This window comes from Varroa jacobsoni, unplaced genomic scaffold (genome assembly GCF_002532875.2).
Source record: "Varroa jacobsoni isolate VJ856 unplaced genomic scaffold, vjacob_1.0 contig02633, whole genome shotgun sequence".
In the NCBI taxonomy this organism is placed as follows: domain Eukaryota; kingdom Metazoa; phylum Arthropoda; class Arachnida; order Mesostigmata; family Varroidae; genus Varroa; species Varroa jacobsoni.
The window spans coordinates 36,298-48,008 of record NW_019214855.1 but is presented as its reverse complement, the minus strand read 5'-3'; the positions used below and the strand labels follow the sequence as shown (position 1 = coordinate 48,008).

The window sequence follows — 11,711 nt, the reverse complement described above, 5'->3', positions numbered from 1 at the left end:
AGTTAACTCACCGCAAAAACAGCCCGCGCAAATCATCCAGTACCGATGAACACCCGCGAGCACCTTCAATCACCAAGGCAGCGTTGCGATTCTATTCGATAGCTCTGCGATCTCACCGTTCCTCGTGGCGGTGAGACACCATTAGACAGTCGAAACAGCGATCGCGAGAGCCATAACGTTATGCTCGAAATGGCACTTCCTATCATCATCATCTACGACGACACTTCAAAGATGGTCAGAGCAGAATGGACGGGCAAGCCGAAGACAACCTATTTGATAGGCTGAAGACATTAGGCGGTGAAGTGGCCTCAGCGTGATTCGCGCCACTTTCACCTGTAGTTGCTGCTGAGACGATTACCGAGGTTCATAACGTGAAAAGGAAAGGCCGAAAATGACGTGGGTGATAAACTCGACTTGGCGGGCCGATCGGACTCAAGCCACTGCGCGGAAGCTGAATCTCCACCGGCCGGCGTAACCGACAAGGCTTTTTCGTTAGATCGTTCGTCTGTCGTACTTGCTTGTCGCACCATTGACGCATTCGACAGACCATATATCTATTCTTCCATTGTCGTCATCGCTTCTTTTCTTCTGTGCTGTCATACTAAGTACATAATAGTGAATATGCTCCTGGCGTATACATTTTTGCGGCTGTAACCAAGTGCTTCTGAGAGACTTGTTGTCTGCCATCAAGACATTACATCTTGGCAGCTCATGCGTATCGCCTTTGAAGTGTCACTTACAACAACAGTAGCAGCAGGCCTTGAAAACCGATCACACAATTATTGCTGCCACTCCCGGTGTTATAGCAACTGCGGATGTTAGTGAAACCGCACGTGAGTCAGACTCGGATGCTGATCACTTTGCTGTTAGGCACGACGGTCACGTTAGGAAGGGAAACCTGCCCCTCTTGCAGATGTTTTTGGTACGAGTACAAGAAAAAGCAGATCAGAGGTGGGAGGAAAATGTAGGCCGACGAACTTTTCAGCAAGGCGGGCTACTTTTTAACTTTTTTTTGTTTGCATTTGTCCTATTGTTGAAAAACTGCCAGCGTACGTATACCTTGCAGGCCCAGAATCTGCCAGTAGGTCATGTTAGTCGAGAGAAGACGAGAAGGACGATAGTCTAAAGCGGGTTCACCACTGACAAAGTGGTCGTGTGGGAACCATAGTCGAATGTCAGCTCCGTAAATCGGTATAAGGGAAAGTCACATACCCATATGCACCGAAGCGGGTTTTGAGGAGCGAAAATTAATTACAGATTGAAAAACTTCGCTTAGCCACAACTTGAAAAAGCGGCACGTGCATGAAACAAGTCGCCTACGCCACCTTCTGCTCATTTTACTATACGTCCTATAGAAATTATTCACTCCAAATTGGATTGTTCACGATCAGTTCTGTTGGAAAGTACTTCTGGCGTGATCAGTACAATCAGTAGATCTGAATTGGTGCTAACACAGTTCGACGTGATGGTTACAGGAAGCAGGAAAAATACTCGGTCTGATTGATAAATCGTATCTAAACATTTATGATATTTTTATGTATAAACATTTAGTCGAGACGGGCCTGCTAGGCACGTCGCAGCTTCCACCGTCACCAACAAAATCGTAATATATACACAGCTGTCTCATCGGATAGTTCGGGAAGCTTTACCGCTGATGGCCATCAGTTCGTCTGAACGAACTATAGATGAAAAAAACGCAGAATTAGAACAAAAAGACGTTCCCGCTCACACTACCGATCGGCGTGCCCATCTTCACTCGACCTAATTCCAACAGCTTGGCCAAAACTCGATAATATAAAAACAGAATCTTCCATCATTCGCTGGAAAAATCTACCATTTTCCGTTTCCATCGACGGAAAGGTAATATTCTTTACTCCGCTCTACTACGATCAATTTCTGTAGTTTTGCCTTTGAACGAGTTGGGATATTGAACACGTCTGAATGCAACAGTACGCGCACCATTTTCTAGCGACCTTTTTTCGAACGACGATAGCTGAATCGCTTGTCAGTTTAATGTCAGTGTTGCCGGTTTGTCTTTTAATGCTAACTATATGAGAACCTAAGCAACATAAAATCAAAATTACACGCCCTTACGGGCCAAAAGGTGTATCCGATAGTAATAATTACTGTTTTTTTTTTCTTTTTATTATGGCTAGGTCCATAGCTGTCAAGTTAATTTCGAGTTTCTTTTTTCTACACGAATTTCTGATGGTGGACATTTTATTTATTCAGCTCCCGTATAGGTATATACAATGAGCGTATAAAACCCTTACACAAAATTAATTATACTTGTAATTAGTATGATCCATTAGTAGTGGGCTTACGTTTTTTCAACTTAATAGCAGTCCATTAAGACAAGTATCCCTTGCTGAATCGTTTATCTGAATAGCACATAAAAAAAAAAAACATGCCCGGCAAAATAGTAGACCAAATGCCCCCCATGAATATAAAACGGTTAGTTTTTAGGTCTTCTAGAGATGGCATGGTGTTATCGTGAAGGTTATGCAGGCGTGATGATGTGTCGTAAAGTAGCTTTTGTATGTCTAGATCGGTTATTGAGTGTGCCGATTGTAGCACCGATAAGGGAAAACTCAAATACAGCAGCCACGTTTACCATTCAAAATCTTCGGTAGATTTAACCAATTCGAACTGAATAAGACTCAACGACAAGCAAAGGCCATCAAACGAGTAAGTCAAAATTATGTTGGGTTGTAATATACCAGTTACGTTTGTCAATTTGCCGTACCTCAGTGAATTTGTCCGTTGCTATGTTTACACAAAAAACTACAATTGAGCGTTTTCGATGAAAAGGCAGATGAAGGTACGGCCAGAGACAGAGACTTGTTCTTTGCTGACCAACTAATTCGTCAGCTAAAATAAAGCCAACAGATAAACATTCGATTGGCTGTTTTGCTTATCTATGTTGTCATCTGTCATGGTAATTTTTTGTTATAACGGGGGCAGCAGTCGCACATCTCAACTGCTGTCTCGCTTCAGCCGTGAAAGTGAGCGACCAAATCAGAAAATCAAGGCCAGCTCTGTCGGGGTTTGATTTTCAGCTATCGAATTCACATGTGTCCTAGTTTTAGAGGATAACATACGCGGCCTCTCTGTTCTGTGCCTTCTTTATAACATTTATGTATGCGCTGTGGACTGACTTGTTTCTTCTGTCCTGCCCATTTAAAAACTATACTCTACTTTTATAATCATAGATAGTGTGTACGTTTTCGTTTATATAGTGTCTGTTTGCCGAATATTAAAATGCAAAAGAAACTAGTTCATCATCCTAGTCATATCGTTGCGAAACCACGCTCTCTCATAGTAGCCGCTGTTAGCCATTGATATTTGTCGCGTTCTGGCATCTTGAGACGTATTCCGCAGTTCTAACGAGAACGAAATAGATGGACGGCAACTGTAGCACGCGGAAAACGTACCGCGCAACGGTACGCGCTCTGTTCAGTGACGTTTCTGTTTGGCAGTCCTCTACCATCTCGTCATTGTTCCTATGCCAATCACATTAAGAATATGGGATACGAAAGTTTCGGATAGAAAAATAGCTGATCATTGTACGCTCGAGTCGATTTTTCGACCGACCCAATGGCAGTGGCAGTGGCAGCGTCAATGTAAGAGATAAGCGATGAAGAAATCTTTCACTAAATACGAATAGACAGCGTGCATTTACCGTGAGGTATTTGCACTTCATTGTAATAACCGAATTCGCTGATAATAATAATCACAATTATTATAAACTTGTGAAGTGTGTAACTTGTTTAGAAAATTGACTATATAAGGAGATCATGTGACAGCGGGAACAACACATAACGTTTCTGCCTTGTGTCCCCGTTCTCAACGGGAACCGCACATTTGTCTATCAGGCTTCAATGACTGCCAGGGGGCTGTACTGTTACGTTTCGGATCATGCATCATTTTAAGATTTATTCAATTTGGCTCGTATTGTTTATTAGCTATTAGTTCTAACGTAGATAGTAAAACAAAATTAATCACACACCCAGAGACGCGGATAGACGCCCGTCGACAAAAATCGCTACGTTTTTACTATTGATTTGTAAGCTTTTTTATGAGACGCCTAGACGGGGGCAAATTTCATTTGCATTCGATTTCGCCGCGCTGTTTGATTTATGGCTAGACAAATTCAAGGTTTTCTCTCCGGAGTTAGTCAGTCCGAGTAGGCGCCGCTTAACAACCGTGCGAAACAGCTTCAGGCCTTTCTCACCTTGTCGTTTCGTCCCATCAAAGGAAGGCTTTGCAAGCTGTTTACACCTACAACTCCAACAACAGGTACACACCGCAGAACAGATCGTTCCTCTCCGCTTTTGGCGCCATCGAGCCAACCTTACCGACCAGCTGCGATTGGTCATCAGCTGATCTCCACAGGTGGAGCACTCACCGTGACGACCCAAAGAAAATAGGTAGATGATGAGCTGACGACGCACAACAGGCGGACACAGGCCAACAGATAGGTGGTATGCATCTAACTTGGGCTACTAAAGAGGAAAATCGCTAGGCAAAACGGTGTCGTGTCCTGCTGTCTGGTGAGCGTTCAATTTTGAGCGGTAGATCGGGCCGACTAGTCGACAGAGAGAAAGAGAGACGCAAAGAGCTAGCAGACAAGAAAGAAAAGAGAAAGGGATTCCCGGAGTTCTCCGTTTCTCCATTGCTGTCAGCCTGTTTGAATCGATCGTTTCGGCTGCGATGGGAACCAAAGTTGGTTCTACGGCCGACATCGATGATAGTCTGGACGATGCAGGTTTGTTCACTAGTATCGCTTGCCCTCCCCGATGCAGAAGATGTTAGCCCCAGCACCTAGTCGCTAATCGACGAAATCCAGCAAATTATCTAGCTGGGTGATTGAACTGTTATGGTAGACATAATATGCGGTGTTGCGGCATGGCCTATCTGGTCCTAGCAAGGTAGGCAAGAACTTTTACGCATAGCATAAGTCTACGACAGAAGTGAAAACGAACAGAAAGGCGAAACTCATTTGGCGTTATCTCACATCTTAAGAGACGTTCGCCTGGATGAAGAGAGGGCGTTCGAACCCCGCAGTACCTCTACAACGACTCACACAGCATTATCAGGGTGCTCGTTACTCGCGCATTCCTTCCCTTCACGCCATGCCTAGCCCCCGCTCTTCAGGAGGCTATGGGTCAGCTATGCAATTGCGGCGAGTCTAGTTCGAAGCCACATCCAACTAGCACTACCCACAGGCCGTTATCGTCCAACGTCTACGGTAAACAGGTACATTTGTAGATAGGCGATAGGGGGGGGAGGGGATAATTGCCTGGACGCTAGTTCTGCTAAAGCCGAGTCAAGGCGGCTGGAACCCCAGCCCTACTACCTCGGTGCATGCATGAATACAGGCAATATGAAAAAAACAATATAAGCTAGAGAAGATCTGCCACCCGATGTGTTTTGCGCCTGCTTTCAGGTGAAGTAGGCTGCTGTGATTATTACTTTGAAGACTGCTCCTAGTGCTCCTGTCGCGTAGGGTCGTGGGAATTTCGAGGGACATCAACGACTTCTCTATCATTTGATCTTCCTCGACATCGGGACGGTGCTATCGAACCGCAGATGATATTCAGGGCTATATCGACGCTGCCGGTGATAATGGTTGCACAGTGATACTCTACCTCCTCGTAGGCAGACCAGATGACACTGGGAAAGCGTCATTAAGTTTGAGGGGGATGGGGATGCGAATTCCCGGCTGAAAGCCACCGTGGGCGAACACTGACGAGCTTGATGCCAGCGAAACGATATCGGCAATCACAAGTATTCGTTGATCGTCATTATATTGAATTTCTCTTATTTTTCCTGCCTCCTACCCCTTTTAAGACCTGGGTTAGATGCTAAGCCCATCAACCTGTCCCTCATGAAATCGACCTGATATGGTAATTGCTTGTGTGGCAATGATCATTCGTTCTTGTTTTTTTTTTCGATAAAGCTACTAAGATACTCAGTAGTAAATAAATAAGACTAACGAACGTTAGCGCTTTTCGAATCATTGTGTTTCTGAAATGAGCACTTTCCATATCCTGTGGGGCCTAGGAACGAAAAAGATGTTTTAAAATCGTTAGACAAAAAAATGCCCTTTTATTAAAAGTACTATACCGTTTTTTAGCAATTTTAAGCAATTTAAAAATTTTAAGCAATTTTTACGCATCAACACTTAACATAATTTGACTTTTATTTATATATATATAATATGTATTATTCAATGGCACCAAACCAGAAGTGCGTACTGGTGTTAACGAAAATGATTACCAGATATTAATCATCAGCAAAGTTAGGAATTGAGGAAAATAAGGTATTATTATTATTATTATTAGGTTTACAGCTGCTTGTATAACTTCCATGTGATTTCATTGATTTATTAGTCAGAAGCTCAGAAGATTCACTCTGGCAAATTCTTGATGCTACACGTAAAAAGAAATAATTTAAAAGACTTGTTTTTATAAAGATAATAACACAGAGGAAGAGCCAAAAACCATTAGCATGTAGAAAACATGTGCATGATACAAAGACAAAATGGCCGCATTTGTGTAGGCTCTAGCATACAAAACCTTTTTGAACTGGCAATTTTTTCTACACTCTTCATGGTGTTAACGGAAGTAACCACTGGCAATTCAACGGTACACCGAACCAATCTAGGACGTATATGTGAGAAACATCCTAACTATAATAAATTTTCCTAGCGCTGAATGGTCGAACCGTAGCCCCTGGTTCATTGCTTGCCGTTCGCAACGGTAAAACTAGCGCTAAAATCGAGTAAGCAAGTCGTAAACATTTAATGTTCGTATATATGCATACCCACAATGATCCTTCAGTCTCAAACCATAGAAAGCAACGGGTATCACACGTCAATCATAGTATCTCAATATAGTCTCGAAGTCTTGATCAGCTATAGGCGTATCCTTCATAGGCTTCAGCTAGCGAGAGAAACGCTGAGGAAGAAATGGCCGTTGACCTCTTGTTCCGTTCGTTCCATCTTTAGAAGCTGGTGTCCTTTGTCGACAACACTATACATTTACATACACATAATTAACTATTGCAAAGACATAATACTTCAAATGTAGCTCTCTAAATGTTCGCTCTCTGTTATTAGAGCTTTTTGGCACGATTACGTTTCTTCAGCGTTTTGCAAGCGTACACTCCTCATATTTAGCTCACCTGCTTCGTTTATTCGAAACGTGGGTATCTGCGGTGAGCAGTTACACGGACACGTTGAGAACCTTTTGCTGAACATGGCTAAGCACCCATACAAACTTGTCCAATTAGTAGAGCCATATTAAGCCTGTCTTTTTGCACTATGTTTATTTTGCTGGTCCAATATAATAAGCTTCCCCTAGATATACGTGCTTATTCTATAATTGTCAGCACGTATGGTGAGGATTCTGAAAACCGCCAGTCACCTGGGCTTAGATCTAAAGCGCTACGTCCATGATGAGGCAACTTTGTTCAGGTTTCTCTTTCAACTGCTAATGCAGCTTGGAGTTATCATGATAAAAAAATGTTTAATTTGTGTGGTTCAGTGTCAGGGAATAGGACTGGACCCACGAAATAATAGGCTACCACAAAAGGCCTAATTGATGCAGGGAGGTTTTGTTCAACAGATGAAAAGTACGAGAAAATAGCCAGCGACTAGGCCAAGGGGGAGTCTTATTCGGGTCGATCATCGATCTGACTATAAATGAATAAGTTCATCACCGATCATCTTACCAGAAAATGTCCGTTACACAATATGTATAAGATTTCAGATTAAGCTAGATGTCCAAATAGGCAACAATAGGCAAAACGGACTTTTTGTTTTCGTGTGTCCTTTGGCCATTACCAAAAGTCCCGGTGCAGTTCAAATCAAAGGAATTGATGTGTAGTATTTAATCCTTAGCCGGAGTTTACGTGGATACAGGAGTGATAATAGGCAATACTTTTGCCCTTTCTGGGCTGTTAATGCTCAGAACCTTCTGGTGAAATATATAATTGAAGCCGTTGACATGCGCCATGATGCAGAAATGCTGGAACGAACGTACAAATCACTATTGCCACGATAGACGAACGAGTAGCAGTGCTATCCTCTTTAGGGTGTAGACATGTTGTAGCCCAATTAGTTTCCGCAGAAAATGCTCCCCGATATCGACCTTTGCATTCTAATCAGAAGAAAATCAGAGGCGACAGATCGATGATTCCGAATCTATCACTTTCTTTCATCGATATATATATATATATACTCTATACGCCTTTAACCGACTGATACGAGTGAATAACAAGGGCGTGAGTACATAAAAGGAGTGAGTTCTGTGAAATTAATTTATTTGTAAATAAATTAAGTGATGTCCGCGGGAACGCGATGACATGAACATCATTACGTGTCAAGCTTCTGTTCGATCTCCGCTCTTTTCGGGACCGAGTAGATATATTATAATTAAGCTCACAGTATAACTGTAACAAAATTTGCGCGCTGGACACGAACTCATGAAGACATACAATCGCTCGAAAGCTAATACTTAACGGATCCGTAATTTATCTAGGCTAGATATGCGGAGAAACATCACCGATAGCCATACCAGCAGAAACACTGTCTATCTCGGCTGTACTCACGAACGAACCAAGTACGGTTCAGAGCTGTCCGACGGTTATGAAGCGTCAGACTGCTTCGTAATCGACTGAAATTGACGTTGATTCCTTGTCGCCATCATATAGCAATACCCAACTGAGACGGTTACATCAGTACTATTATTCAGAGGTAAAGCTACATGTTGAAACGCTGTTATCTCATTCCAACGTGAGTCAGCGAACAGCCATAGGAACTAGACCTACAACTATAGCCGAAGCAAACCTTTTCTTCGTTAGCGCTATATTTCTTCGCTCTCGATGTCTTGAAACGATGACAAGAATGAAGCACTGCTGCGGAGCCCCCGACGTTTTAGCATCGTCAGAGTTGCCGCGTTCGACCGACACGCCAACGTTGTTGTATATGCCGCCGCAACAGCAATAGAATCGTTATAAGACGCTCTATCGATAGCAGCGTTGGTGGCATTAGGCCGTTTCGGTTCGAGCAAGACTCGACGCGGAGTCAAGCAAAGGATCGAGCGGACGGACAGGCATCGACTCCGCGGGGCGATCGGGGGGCCCGCGGTACGGTGCCTCTCGCCCCTCGGTCCAACATCGTAGCCAAAAGCATCAAGACGGCGAAGACGCCGATAGAGGAGGCTTCGACGTTGACTAAGCAAATCATCGATCGAAGCGATTGTTCTGCAATAGCGGACGAACACTTGTCGAATATAGGTGGTAGCAGAGCAGAAGCAGGGGACAAGGAGCCTTCGATAGAAACTCAACAACGATTGCCGTAAATCCATAGACGAGCGTCTGGTTTTAGTTGGCGTCGCTTGATGTCGCTAGTACTGTTACTGCAGCACCATCATTCCGTCTGAATAAGGGCATCCGAAAGAGAGAGAACGGGCTAGACAGTTCAGAGAGACGTGTAGGGGGACGGCGACACTGACGTTGGCGACGGCAGCAGAAGCTACTTGATTAGATTAACCGAATTCGCTGGAGGTCGCGTCAACCGTTTTAATAACTACGGTGAGGCCACTGAGACCCGCTGGTGCCCTTTTTGCTTTCTTGCTGCATTGGTTCGCCTCTAAAGAGAAAAGAACGTTTGGGCAGAAGACAATGGTTTGCTTCGTATTATATGCTACCCAAACATAGCTAGCTTAAGATGGCATAGGAATATAGACAGTCTGCACTCGCCTTCTGTATATTGTATGCATTTTACGAAACAAATTCTACCCCTTAATAGCATCTTTGATAGATCCTCGTACTAAGTGTTCGTATGTATTTACTAATAGCAAGAACGGATTTAGTTTATTGACGACTTTCTTAGGGAAAACTTACTGAGTATTGAACAGGTGCTGAATAATTATCTCATAAACTGTATGAGCGTTTTTTTTTTACTAGAGAGGGGCATCTAGGAATGATAATGAGCTAGTTAAAATTATGGTTCAATTCATACTGACTGAAGTATCTTTATGCTTACTACAGATTCAATTGGATACCTTAAAACAGAGTTACGCAACTTCTTGACAAGTTAAATATATGTGATCAACTGTAAAATCGCTCCCATCCTTGTTGTACGCATAAATGTCATAGTATTATATAGCTCAACCGTCTAAAGCCGTGCTTTTTGCCGAGGCTCATGCAGTTGAAAGTTGCTTTTAGTAAACAAGCAATGAAACATATTCGAAAATGTCTGGACAGAACCTCTTTAATTTAAGTACTTTGAAGCAAGTATATTGGACATAGATTTTCACAGATATCCTTTGGTTGTTACTTTATGAGCATTATTAATGCCACAATGATAGCATGTGTGTTGATCCAGATAGCGATCGTGTGACAGGTCGTGCAGGGCAGTTTTTCAGACAAAAACCTCAAATATCTCAGCAAATGGAAAATGCAATAATACGTTCGCATGATCCACGACAGACACAGGCCTTGTACGGCCCATTGGCACAGGGTTAATTTAGCAAAGGTATATTCATTTTTGGAACAATCGAAATCGAAAGAAAACCAATCTACCGATGATTGTGGACGCAATCTTTTTCCATAAAACAATGATAACGTAGTACAAAATACATCCTGTAGGTCGTTTGAAATGATCTTTAAAAAAAGGATCTGTTACGGCGATATTTTCTATAGATGCAACGGATGATGCGAGATAGTACGGTGCTTACAGGTTTTACTAGGATCCGTAAAGGGTACATAACATGGACTTGATTGCTCATTCTTCTTAGAGTTTCATCCCTAGTGCGGGTTGTAACGATGCTCTTATATGGCACCCAGACTCCTCTTGTTTATAAAGCTGTGATATGATGATTCGAAATCTTTGGCTCCAGCCAATGGCTTGAGTCGATAAAAGCACCTATTACGTACATATCACTCACGATACGAGTGTCTAGATCAAACTGCTCTTATAATATGTGGTATATCTTATTTAGCAGACAGGCAGTATTCTTTAACGGCACGCCAACACTTGACCTGGCACGTACTTGTAGCTAAAACAACTACACGTACTTGTGCTAAACAGAAGCGGTCCTACCCTACGAGAAAGAGATAACATTGAAGTATTATTCAATTTTATGAACATTAGGACAAACGAAATTTTAAATATTCGTATTTTTATATCTAACTTGGTATAGATGTATAATAGGAGAACAACTTATTTTTCTCCCTGTCCCTGTGTATTTATGACTATTGATTAGGTAGTCAGATGAACTTTAGAGCCTGACGAAGTCAAAGCAGTGAATCTCCCAGATTGTTTGTCCTATTCCATCCTACCATTGTCGCGCTACGAAAGACTAAACGAACATTGTATTAGCTCGAGCGTAGTGATTCAAATCGTTCCTTTTCTCGCACAATCATACTATAGGTATCTTAAAAGCAGTCGCAGCAGGTCCTCTTCATGAAATGCTCACTAGACTCGAATGTCCGTTTGGCATATTTGGCTAGTTCCGCTGCTCGCGCTACGTTCTGTAGCCGTTGGCGCATACGTGCCGCTCGTAACACTCGGTTCTAGTTCTACGCCGCTTCACTCAAACGCTAAACTTCTTAACTATACTCAGCATTCTGCTGTCATCTCCCAGGTCATTTTCCATGCTCCATCCACCTTCTCAAGGCATCGCTCTTAAGAGAGCGTA

At 42.8% G+C, this 11,711-nt stretch overlaps 1 long non-coding RNA gene across 1 annotated transcript in view; it reads left to right on the top strand.

Moving 5' to 3' along the window:
* The first annotated feature begins 1,777 nt into the window (after positions 1-1,777).
* LOC111272574 (uncharacterized) overlaps positions 1,778-11,711 on the top strand; it is a 24,895-nt gene continuing 14,961 nt past the window's right edge. The window contains exon 1 of the long non-coding RNA XR_002687605.2: positions 1,778-2,688. This is a non-coding gene — a long non-coding RNA (uncharacterized LOC111272574). The remainder of the gene's footprint in view (positions 2,689-11,711) is intronic.